At 41.9% G+C, this 13,346-nt stretch overlaps 1 protein-coding gene across 1 annotated transcript in view; it reads left to right on the forward strand.

The window, feature by feature from the left end:
- Positions 1-13,346, forward strand: part of LOC117759175 (glypican-5-like) — a 117,053-nt gene that overhangs the window by 75,076 nt on the left and 28,631 nt on the right. The window lies entirely within an intron of this gene.

Here is a 13,346-nt window from a genome sequence, read left to right on the forward strand (position 1 = left end):
TTGAAATTATTGCTCCCCAGAGGATCAGTAACCCTCGAAGAATTACAGCGGCAGAGCTTCCCTCTTCCCTTTGTTACCTTTCCCACCCTCCTCCCGTCTCAGGGCGTGCATTCCTCCTCTCTCCTCCCTCGTCTATTCTCCATCAAACATGCTAACAACCTGATTAATCACCTCTCTCGTTTTGCCTATGGCGACAGTGGGGAAGGGGGGGGGGGGGTGTCATCCAAACAAGCCATTCTATCCGTGTAAATGTTTCCTCTACTGCTTGTCAGTCTGTCTCGAGGCTTCAGCGGCTCGGGCTCGGGAAGCTGCTTAACAATCACTCATCTGAGGCTGTAGGGAGACGCTGACATTTATCACCCATTACAGTAGAGCCGCCCTCTCCTTTGTCGTAGGCCAGATCAGCCTGTCTCCCATATTTATGTCCCGCTGTCTGTCGTGACCTCTGTCGAGCACCTGTCCCCCGACGCCTGACCCTCACACACTGAGGTGTCACCCACCTGGACCACACCTCTGTCCTGACCCTGTACGATTCTGCATGTTTTTGCTTTTAAGGTTGTTTTTTTTGGTGCATCCTCAATGCAATTAGTTAACTTTGCAGATGCAGAAGCTCTAAAAACAGCCTGTGTTAGTGCTGAAAAAGTCTTTCACAATACGAAGCAGCTTGAAATTGCAGCATATACTCGCTTTAACTACTAATCAATCATATTTCATAAACAGAAATTAAGATACATCCTCAAATCCCACTGACGGAAAGTGCTGCTGTTTGATAGGAATCTCAATTGACCATCAGAAAAAATTTAAATCTTTCCATCTCAATGCTGCTGGCACAATTTAAACATAAAGTATTGTACAGGAGGTTTAATCCAAAACACCTCTTAAGCCTTTTCAGCCTGTAGGAGTGAATCAAGTCCACAGATGAACAATCAACCCACATCTAACACACGAGACACGTAGTAAGTGTTAATAAATGTTGTGTCCTCATTTGACCGATCACAAGAGAATGTTAGTTATCAATAAACACTCAGGCCCTGACATTAACATGTGTCTTGGGTGATCCAATCACATATTGACACCTTTAAATAGGTCAGATCCAACCCGACATTAGAATGGGTCTTCAGAGTAAGTGAATCAATGGGCTGTGGACAGCCCTACAATGTAAAATGATTTTAATTAATTTGAAATGGTAAAAAGTTGAAGTTGGCAATAATATCTGAAATAGTCCTGTTCTGCAGCAACTCAACAGTAATCCTGTTGCTTTTGTTGAAACCTGTGTTGGGTAATAATTCCTTCCAACAGGTTTTTTCTCCCTTTCTTTTGTTTTGTCTTTTTCCGACCACATGGGGAGCAACAGAACAGTTTGCTGTTTGGTGCTGAGCAGACGCTATTTCTTCACAAACAACTTCCTGCTGCAGCTGAAAGTCACGAATCGAGAGTGAATCAAAACAGTGAAGTTGTTACCTGTCAGCTGAACGATGAGCTGAGACTCATTATGAAGCTCTGTAAAGCTGAGAGGAGCTGCAGCTTCAGCTGATAATGCTCCGTTGGTTCATCACAACAAGCAAATCCTTTCACACTGACACATTTTTATTCTATAACAAGAGAAGACCAAGTCAAAATTCTTGGTATGTGGCCGGAGTGCTTGTGGTCAATGTGCAAAATCGAGGCGGTAGTTGAAAACTAAAAAAACACAACACGCTAATTAATTTATCAAGATGTCGTTGCATCACATAAACATTCTAGTCTGTCTAGTTTCAGCTGGTTTATCTGTTGCACATCGGCTCAAACAGACATTACACTGACTCTGTACCAGGGAGGGTGCAGGATCAAGTCCACTTAATGTCCGCCTCAACTGATCCTGACGTTCGGGTTCACACATACAGCTCCTCCAGGTGACATCTGGAAAAGTTCAGGGTTGCAGTGCATGTCTGAAAGCAGCTGTTGTCTGTCACATTGTTCACAGCCTCTGTCTGCTGTGCCGCTCCACCTTTCTAGCACTGAACACAGAAGTCGTGCCTCTCGCTCTCAGCACTGATGATTTTATGGAAAGTGGCGAAAGTTTGTCCAAAAAGTCAGTAGATTTCTCACAGTGTGCGTCTTTGAGGAAAAAGCAGCTGAAGACGTCAGATAAACAGTTTGCAAGGATCCATAAATGACTACAGTATAGACACAGGTATTTATTGGCTCTGGCAGTGATGGAATTATGACGCTGCACCTTTTCCTGTGCAATGTTATTCCGTGCATTGTCCTTCACATGCTGACGTTTTCTGACACTTTTGTGACATTGAATATGACTCACCGGTGGTATAGAAAGAAATTTCTAAGAGGCAATCGGAAATGTAGTCACCTTCTTCTAGCAGGTTTACCCACGTTTAAAAAAGAACACATATACCTGCTAATTTGGTCTATCACTCGCTCACTCACTGTTTAATTAAAGCACATTGACATTGCCTGATGACATGATTTCACAAATATCACTCAGACTGATTGGCTGCGGTGCTCGGCTCTCGGTGCAGGGAGAGTGTTTGCTGTTTCTAAGATGCACTGTGATCATCACACTAGTTCAGATCAGACAGGCGAGTTGTGCAAATCAGCTTGAGAGTTGTCGCCGAAAGCTTGAGAGTCAACACATATACGTTGAAACTGTAGGTGATGAAAATGTATTTCATTACGCTTTATTCGTTGCTAAAAATACAGCTGAAACCTTATTACATCTCACTGCAGCAGCAGAGCTGATAACAGCCGCTACAATGAGGCTAAGTCACTGTGGTGGAGATGCAGTATTAATGGACGTTGTTGGGTTTTATTCCAGCCTGCGTGCAAAACTTCAAAACAGAAACCTGAAGAGACAGAGATACAATATTAAATACGACTACAGACCCAGAAACAATGAGAGAAAAATACATGAAGGTGAAATAGAAACTAACGTGCTATTAACATCTCACAAAACATGAGCTGAGCAGGACTTTAAATAACATAACTATCAAATACCATTGTGGAGTTATTCACCAGTGAATATAATCACAGGGATAGAAGGAGAGATGAATGTTAAATAATGCCAGCTGAGCTGCTCTCCTACAGAGTCGGAGTCTCACCTATTTCCTCCGTGTACCACGTGTGGTTCACAGCTAAATAGACAGTGAAAATTATCTTTCACTGCCTATTTCTCGAATATGAGATATACAACATTAATATACTTCCTGTACCCGTTTCAAAGTAGTAGTGTGTTATTGCAGGACTGGAAGATGCACGGCTTCAAACCGTACGTCTGGAGTGAATTTCTTCACATTTACGACAAAGTTTAAAGCCATGAGATCGCAAAGCCTCTTTTTGGCCATAACTCAATGAATCTTTTATTTATTTAGTATCACTTAATACTTTTCTTTCAGTCTTATCTTGTGAGTCTGGATAGACGTGGATTTAAACTGAAACTTGACTTTGGTGGTGAGATACAGTTACAAGGCGGTAAATCTATTTAAACCTCAGACTATAGATTGTACAGGACTCTGATATATTTCAAGCTGCCATTTAATGGCAAGCATTGTGATCTATAAAAGCAAATAAGAGTAGAGTGATATTATCATCTCAATGCCAGATACAGAGCTTAGACACCATGTATAATTTAATGTGATTTCTTTCTCTGCAATTATCTATAATCCCTCTCCTTTGTGTCTTTGATGTTTATCAGCAGAACACTCTGGTGATAGATCAGCACGATAAGGAAATAAAATGCTATCAGCTCAATACTGACAATACGAGGCTGATTTAAGGGATTATCCTCATTAGGCAGAATTACTGTTGAGAGAGAATGGCACGTATGTGACAAGAAGCCACAATGTGAGCAGCTCATCCTTCAGTATTGTCCCGCAGATCTCTGCATGTTTAGAAATTGCACCAGGAGAGAATTTATTGCATCGCCCTCCAGATTTCTGAGCCACCTGACTGAGTCGCTGTAAAAATACCAGTTCTGTTAGTTTTTTCTAAACGCAGGGAAATATTGAGAGCAGAAAAGCATTGACTCACTTCACTCCGTTCAACGCGTGCAGGCTCTTCACGGCTCATTAGGTAACATTGACTGATGAAACCTCAATAATCCAAGAAGAGCGCACCCCACGAGCACCTCCACCTACATTAGTATCTATACCGTCGTCACACAACTGCCGACAAACACACACATCTGACTTTTGCTCTTTGATGCAATGAAATGATGATTTAACTCTAATGACAACTAACACCTCAATGTCAGAACTATTTTAAGATCGCAGTGATGTGTATGGCTGGATCTTAATTGCTAATTATAAAAGACATAACTGGAATACCTAAGAAAAGTTGTAATGTATCTAATGTCTGTGAAACGCATCCGTTCAGCCTCTGGTGTGTGTTTCTCTAAGTGTAAAATGGTTAAATCCCTTTTATGTATTTATTGCACAAAGTCTGATCTCAGTTTAATTAGACACCGTTACACTCCAAAACAACAGCGGCGAGAGAAAATTCCGCTTTGATATTCAGAGCTTGATTTTGGTAAATAAGGCAAAACTCAAGGTTGTCGAGCGAGGTTGAGACGGTTCACTGCTGCAGACCTACTTTATGATTGAGCCTGACGAGACAATTATACACCTGGTTTAATCACATAAAAACCTTGTCGGGCTCAGGTTTGAATATAATAAATCCAGTTTTGGCATTTTAGCTATGGTGGTTTATTAATCTGCTGTGAGATAATAACAAAAAAATAAATTCTACTGCCTTGCCAGAGGCTCCGTGAGGCTGTACTTAATAATGTTAACGTCAAGGTAGTAACACCTTCACACAGAAAAAATCGATCATGTTGATGATTCAGGAGTTTTAATGTTCAGTTTAGTGTCTAAAGTCATCAGTTATTCATCTAATAACTGAGACGTCCCCTCAAAACCACAGATGTGAACCTGCTTGAGGCAACAGAGGAAAAGTCAGGATTCATCCTCTGGGAACCATGAATATAATGAATTGTGAATCAATCCATCCAACAGATTTTTAGATATTTCACTGGATGCCTAAAAATCACTAATTCATCTGCGTCACTATGATTCATCCCCTGGGGACCATGAATGTCCAAAAAATATCCTAATAATCCACTCTACAGTTTTAGAGATATTTCAGTCTGGACTAGTGCGAGAACGACTGTGCCACCGACTTAAAATTACACAAACCGGTCGACGTTTCCTGCCTGATTGCAGAATGTAAATACCAGAGGAAAAGAAAAATATTTTCCTCAACTTGCCTTTGCCCAAAACTAAATCGTAGCTTCCCGTGACCTGTCCGCAGTGCCAGCAGTGGAAAAGAGTTTCTTTCATGACTCCAGCCCCAACAGGCAGCTCCGGGCCTCTTATCTGGCCGGGCATGGTTCCCGCTGCAGACACTGTGATTGCTTGCACTGTGAGCATTTTACTGTAGAAAGATATCTGTCAGACACAGTGGCAGCACGAGAGACAGAAATCGATTTCTAGCAGGTAAGCACAATGAGGGGGAAGGAGAGAGGCTCCTTTAGCATGAGTCTTATTAATTAATAGTGTCTCGGCAGGAGAGTATTGGATGTTATCTGAGCTTCTCCCTCGCAGGCCAGAAAACGAGTGGTGAATGTAGCCGGCGCATGTAGAACTCCTCCACTATCTAACGCCAAGTGATAATGGGCACAGCAGCGTTCAGGAGAGATACAGGGCACAGGGATCAGCACACATTTAGTCAAACTTGTTTTCTGTCATAGTTTGCCGGGGTTGTTTAAGTTCCAGCTCTAAATGAGAGACTGGGGGTAACATCCACTGTGTTGGACACACACACAGTAATGGCTGTTAAGCTGGGAGCCGGTTGGAGTTTTTCGAACAGACTCTTTTATACTTGGCATCGCCTATTAGAAAGATCTTTATCCTCATTACAGTGTGAGATCAAATTAGGTCACCTGTTGTGACTTCTGCCCTCTTTTGTGCCAGCGATAATGGGATCAAAACATTTACAGCTGTGTAACTCATAAGCTTTTGACCTGTGGGCTTCACAGGGTGGATGATTATTACTCCATTAAAGTAACCTGCCGAACTAATTAAGAACCAAGGAATTCAACGGGGACTTGCATGTCTCAGCAACACTGCACTAATGTACCTTTAGAAAAAGTCAAGTTTTTATTGTCACCTGAAATACGGTATCTCAGAAATGAGAGTTTGACAATGAAGTACAAAGTTTGGCTAAATAAATCACCAGAACAATTGTTTAACACTACAATTTACTACACTGTGGATTATGGATCATTATTTTTAGGTTTTGATTTTCAAAAAGTCAGAATTTACTGTCATATTTACATAAAAAATAAAACATTTGTTTGAAATAATATTGGAAGGAATGGAATGAATGGAAGTTCTGTGTTAGTAATCTGGTTGGTGAGCTGTAGGTTGTGTTAAAGTTAGTCTCTGACAGATGAACCGCTGTGTTACGTAGTTGCAGCTGTTGTTGAAACACGACATTGGTTTGGGTAAAGGAATAATCAAGTAACATAAATGCTCTGAGGCTCATTGACCCAAAACTCAACTATCGCAGTCTTCTCGAGCAGGAACCGCTCACCATTAGCAAAGCAAATGGCTCCTGAAATAATCAACACCCACTGGTTGATGAAACTAATCATGTCAGGCATTAATGCCAGGCAGCACAAATGAGCCATTTACGGACAGCAGGCTCCCTTCTCCCAGTGTCTCAACACAAGGCAGAACAATACTGATCATTAAAGATCCCAACAAGGACATAGCATCATCCAACTAGTGTCCAACTCCTGTCAGACATCAACGTCTTCAAGCTGAAGAGACAAGCGTGTGAATACCCGAGCAGAATAAACAGGGGATTGGAAACGACGCCAGGGGCCCAACGCACCAGCTACTGAGAGCAGAGCTGTCACTGTACGACTGCAAGATGAAACAGATGAACCTGAGCACAGCACGACCACCGAGTACACATTTACTTTCCACCACTGGGTGGAGCAAAATGAGTCACAGGAGTTTTTTATTGTTTTGCCAGTGTCAAGAGTTTCTGATCAGTCACACCATTATAATACATAACTGTTTTTTAACTTTGTGGCCGATGTATTTTTGACTGGGACAAACCGTGAAGCCATTTGAATATTAGATTGGACCTGAGTTAACTAAAACTCAATCAAGCTGCACCAAATTTCACACAATTATAGGATTTACCTGTAGAATCATTTTGGAGGCTGTGGTGCAGTTGACCTGTATTGTTTTATAATCACCCAGTTCAGATTGGTGAGGTTAGGCTAAGTAACAGAAACCCCTCTCTCCTAAATACAAAATTACACATCAACAGCGCCACAGATTCATTCTGCTCAAATATTCGTATTGTTATGTTATTGATTTCCACCATATTCCTCAGCTGTGGTCTGGAAGAACAACTGTGGGCAGCACTCATGGATCCTTGGGAAATCAGGCAGTGTCCAAGGTCAACAACACACTAAGAGACCCGATGGAATTGTGGAGAAAAACACTAAAAACTGCTCTCAAACTCGACAAGTGACCATCAATTGCTGCTCTGCGCAACCTAATTTGCAACCTCAGTGCGTTTCTGCATTCAGTGTGATCACTGCAAAGACTGGATACAGGTTCATGGGGGGGATGGGCACAGCCAGTCACCTCGTCTACATGCAGCCCATCAAGCTGAATGACAAGAGGATCTACAGACACTGGAGAGCCATTTGGAGTGGGAGGATGTGACTGGGCGGAAGAAAATGGAGGGCGAATGATTGGACCTGAAGGGCTGGAACTATCGGCCAAATTACAGACTCGAGACTGGACAGCTGCAGGAACCTGGAGCCAGGTGGATTAACCACGAGTATGCACAAAAACCACGCGCACACCATGTACTCCTCAGACTGGGCCCACAGGCAGCAGCATCCAAGGTATACACTAGTATCTGAATACAAGCAGTATGCCCCAAAGGTTGTTAGACGTTCAGCTGTGAGCATGAGATGCAAATATTTGGAAACAAAATCCTCATGCTGTACAGGGGAGTACTGTATGTCACCCTCTGCACCTCTGCAGCTGGAGACAGTCGAGGTGAGCGTCAAGGACACTGTATGAAACACGAAGCATTCATGAGAGCATTAGTAAAATGGCTCCTGTCATCGCAGACAGATGAGGTGGCTCTTGGAGATTACCAGAGAAAAGACACCATCTGCCATTAGAAGGGGCCAGAACTTACAGAGCAAATGATTGGATAACGAGTATATAGTCTTAATTCAGCAGTTTTGTAATATTACTGTCGCATATGCAGTATTTCAATTACTTTTTTTTCCAAGTACAGGTAAAAAGGTGACTTTCCATTTGAAAATGACCAATTTGTCTTATTGGTGATGTGAATTAATTAGTTATTACATTAATGTGAAGTACATTTTTTCTTTTTGTAAATTTACCACCCAAGTCTTAGAGAATACTTATTTATTTTCTCATAAATTTAAGACTTTAATGTCAACAGTGCTGATTTGAATTATTTTCATACTGATCAAACTTCTGCAGTGACGCATAACATGATTGAACGTTTCTTTAATTTGTCACCCGTCTGTAAGAGTCAGTTTCATTTTATATTTAACAGCCAAACAGTCTGGATTCTCAAAACTCCGGCGGCAGAAATAAATCCACCATATCCGGTGGATTCAGCTCGAGCTGAAAAACCTCAGGGTAAACATTTCATTCTAGACTTCACAGTTCAGGAGTTATTGGCCAAACATATGCACCATTTCTCATAACACCACTGGCTGCTTAAGTAGTGGTGGAGAACTTCGAAAACTCCAAACCAAGACTTATGTCTGTAAGGTCTGTCCCCTCTGTGGTAGATAGTGCTGGAGGTCACTCAGTAAGAAAGGCTGAATCTGAAAACATACATTAAAGTTTCAGTCTTCTAGGCTTCGACTTTTAATATGTAACGAAACAACTACATATTCAGTTTAATTGTGTACGAGATAATCCCCCAAAAAACACAGAGAGAAAGCCCCTTTTTTTTCAAAGTAACAGGATGTTTCATTTTGGTTGCTTTTTAATTGCTTCATAATCCTTATTACCCATGGCTTTGCTCGTCTCTGCTATAACTTCCAGGACAAACAAGATATGACTAAGGAAAAACAGACAGCTAGCCAGTTAGTTAGTCGGCTGTTTTTCTTGGTGGAACAGTGGTGGTGAAGACAACAACTCCCATGATCCCACGCTGCTTCACAATGTCATCAAACTGGGTCTTTTTTTGTTTTGTTTTTAATGTGGGACCCCGAGCGGCCAAAGTCACACTTTTTGTACATTAAACAAATATAATTGGGAAACGCAGATAAACAAAAGTCAAGTATACTCTGAAATTAATTTCTCATCCAATTTTAGGCCCAATCTGTTACTCATAGCGAGGAATGGGCCCGGGTGGTATGTCTCCATGGTTACTGTAGAGGTGACGCGTTATGTGTCCCATGTTTATGTCGCTTTCTCAGAACCAATTGACAAACCTTCGATTACTAAACTGCCCTAGATTACTAAACTACCTCAAACAACATATTAACCCTGCCGCCTCCTACTCAGCCACAGATTGTTTGAGGTTTTAGCCTCACTGAGGGATTAGTTTATGTAATCAGTCTCTTGTGACTCATCGTGAATGCCTCCCCCGTTTGCTGTGGGCTTATCTAACTCATATTATGGATAATCGTGCACCTTTCTCCGGCTTGCGGCACTTTCTGCTACTGGAAACCACAGATGTGAGTGACTTATCAAAACTGTTGTTTAGATCAAACTAAAATTATGGAGGTAACGTCAGCAAAACAAAAGCACCGTCTGTGAAGCTGTGCACTCTGTTGTTGTTTAACATTTTAAATGGGGGGGGGGGGGGGGGGGGGTCACCTTGTTGTATGTCCTTGTTCAAGAAAAAAATTCACATACAGTTAGTAAGCCGTAAAAAGCAGGCAGATGAAAGCATACAGATTAATATCTGCTGTGTATTAACATATGGTCACAGCTCAGATTGGATTCATGTAGCAGATGAAAAACACACCAATTGTCTGAACGTCGGTGCCTGCGCCGACTCCAAGTGTGCGTGGAGGAAAATGAAATGCAATTGCCTTTTGATTTGCCACAGTAAACATAATGACACTTTTATTGTAAGATAATAGAAACCTTGCATTTTCTTTATCGTTTCCCTTCCAGGTGTTTGTGTTTTTTTTAAGCAAAGCCTTTTTAACCACAGCGTGTCGTCATTATCTCCAACTGCACATTCCTGTTTTTCAATCATTTCCTCGTACCTTGCATGATTTAATGGAAGGCTTAATGAGCTGCGGCTTGCGTGTGGAAGGACATCTTATTGTGTTAATGAACCGTGAAAAGGGCAAGCACATATCATTGTGTGAACTGTTTTAATAATCAGCTCGATGTCAGACACAGCCCCTCCACCAAAAACCTGCTCCATCAATCAGCACAGATGCTGCACATTTCATTAAGGCTGGTTTCACACCGGCGCTTTATAGTCCAGCCAAATCCGACCCGTTGGTTTTGGCCCTCGTTGCGATTTGTTTGGACGTGAACGTGGTAGCTGGACTGCGGATGAAAAGCAACCACAACAAGACCCCTTTAGAGGAGGTGGTCTCGGTCTGGTCCTCTTGCATGGTTTGCTTGTGGTTGGATTGTAATCCAATCTCGACAACCCCATTACCCAACTGGCAGGTGCACTCCGCAAATTTGAGATAAATTGCTGCTTTAGCCAGATGTGCTTTAAATCCGACCTCCTCCATGTTAATGAATGGGACAAATATATATATATATATATTCCAACATGGTGTCTGTCATTTTAAGTAGTTCTTTACATTGATGTTTGTCCAAGTGCACATTGTTCAGGTAAAATGGTTTTAGTTAGTAATTTGATGCTATAAAACCTTGGTGAAACTTCACGATTGCTACAGTGTGTAGTTTTGATGAGACCTCTTCTGATCTCAATTGTGCAGACTCTGACAAGATGACCCCGTTCGTATCCACAATACTTTGGTTTCATTCCTGGATTGTGGGAGGAAAAAAGATGCATCGTCCATCTTTATAAACAGTTTGTGCCCCCAGACACATCTGACTAGTGAACTCTGTAATGCTGTGATTTATTTTGGTTTGCTATAGGATTTTTATCAATGTGAAAAGAAACCGAACTAAGGATACACGATGACGAGTTTACAAACCCACCAACTCAGACAAGTGCAAACAAACCAAAGGTGTGAAAATGCCCTGAGACAACTTAATGTCTGATGGACCAGCAACCAATCTACTCTGACCTTCTTCCCCCTGCATCCTCTTCCTCTCCTGCTCTGACACGGTCTGTGTGCTGCCAAGCAGATGCTTTCAAGGCTTGACTTGCCGCAGCTTCTCTGCTGCAATATTTTATCAAATGTTCGTTTATATAACTTCCTCAAGTTTCTAGTCTTATTTTCCAATATATTCATGTTGGACAGTGAATGATGACTTTGGTGGACTGTGTAAACACTTGGTAAAATAATGGAAATGTATTGTTGTTTCCCACAACAAAGTCTGTGTGGTTTTTGCAGAGTAAACTAAGATTTTCTCATCACCCCATTACAGTACAGCTGAGTCTTTCATTTTGCAGCTAATTGAACCACAGCATTTGTGGCACCAGCTTAAATGTCAGGAAATCATTGAAACGTCTGTGGGTTGAATGTGGTTATCTAATTACTTGGCGACCCATTCTAGTACTGGAGACGTTTCACTAAAAAAAAAAAAAATGCGGACGTCCAGGGATCGTCAATGTTAGTAGGATTCATCCTCAGGGGACCATAACTGTATCTGCAAAATTTTAATAATAAGCAATCCAGCGAACAGTATTGACCAATATATTTTGCCGTCTACTGAGGTGCAGATTTAAGGTAGCATTAGTGGTGTAGCCTCAGTATTAACTACATTAAAGTCTGCTACCATTCAGCACTATTTTATGTTTGAGAGAAGTAAAACTACACACAATTCATTTCCCTTCTGTCCCAAAAATCGATCAAAGCCATTTTCAGACATGAACTGGACCTTCAGTTTTGCTTTTTCAAATTTTAAGGAGGCAGCACAAGTTTGTGAGGATCAGACACTTTCACAACGATAGAAAAATGTCGGGGACATACAGGCGAAGGGAGGCACCTGGGTAGAGCAGCAGAAATCACCTTTTTGTTCAGAGCAGGTCAACACGGGGCGTTTGCCCTCATGGTCTGTGCCTTCTGTCTGTTTGGCTCCTCTTTTTTACTCTGAGATATTTGTATTCTTTTGTGGGGGGTTTTCAGTTTTGTGTCTGTTTCGCCTGTTAGAAACATGTCCACTCGCTCACTGTGACATTTTCTCTTCTGTATTCTCACCAGGCCTTACGTGCACATTTTCAGACATTGTACTAGGAGTCTGGCAGGAAAAGTTCTAGAAACTGTCCAGAGCAACTGACTTGGACATTTGCATTCTCACATACAACCCCTCAGGGAAAATTCTGGAAAATGTCTGGACTTCAGTACATTAAATTAGAAGATTAGAAAATATATTATTTCTTTGGGAAATGGATTTTGCAATAGTTTAGCGCTGTGATCCATTGTAATGTTCCAAGTCAGCCATTTTTTCCTACCGAGTTTTATATTTCAGCCTATGGCAAAATAAAAGTATAGACTTTGTCTGACCCACACCACTTGTCAGCATGGTGACATACGACAGGCAGGTTTGTCTCCTTCTTCGCGTCCTCTGAAAATTTCACTCAGCCCTTCATCCTCAGACCTCCAAGGTCATCCTTAGATGTGCATCAGCAGCCCTGGCAGACCCACGCGCTGCTCTCCCATCATCCTTCCTCTCTGTCTGCCTGACCTCCCAGGCAGAAAAAAACCCCCCTATCTACTGAATGTCTGCTGCAAAAGCCCTCAGCTCACCCTCTTTCTCAATAGTATGCTCACCCACATTTATACAGAAGCAGTGGCACGCACGCACACACACACACACACACACACACACACACACACACATACACACATGCAGACACACACTCTTCTACACTCGCTGGCACAAACACATCAGGTGAACCGATGAAAATACGAGTCGCCCAACAGCAACAAGGTATCTGGGTCTACTCAGGCTGATGTTTTGTGTTGACCTTCAGTGATAATGGATGAGAAATAATGGAAAAAGGTGATTTCCTGACAGCAAACATTGTTTGATGTTTGTCACGGCCACGTATGAAGAGGACTGGTTTGATGGCTTCATGTGCTCTGACACTTGCCACACACATGAGGAAACACTGAGTTGTGCTGTCTCTGCGAGGGCATGTTTTAGCAGCCTGCATACATT

This window comes from Hippoglossus hippoglossus, chromosome 3 (genome assembly GCF_009819705.1).
Source record: "Hippoglossus hippoglossus isolate fHipHip1 chromosome 3, fHipHip1.pri, whole genome shotgun sequence".
Classification (NCBI taxonomy): domain Eukaryota; kingdom Metazoa; phylum Chordata; class Actinopteri; order Pleuronectiformes; family Pleuronectidae; genus Hippoglossus; species Hippoglossus hippoglossus.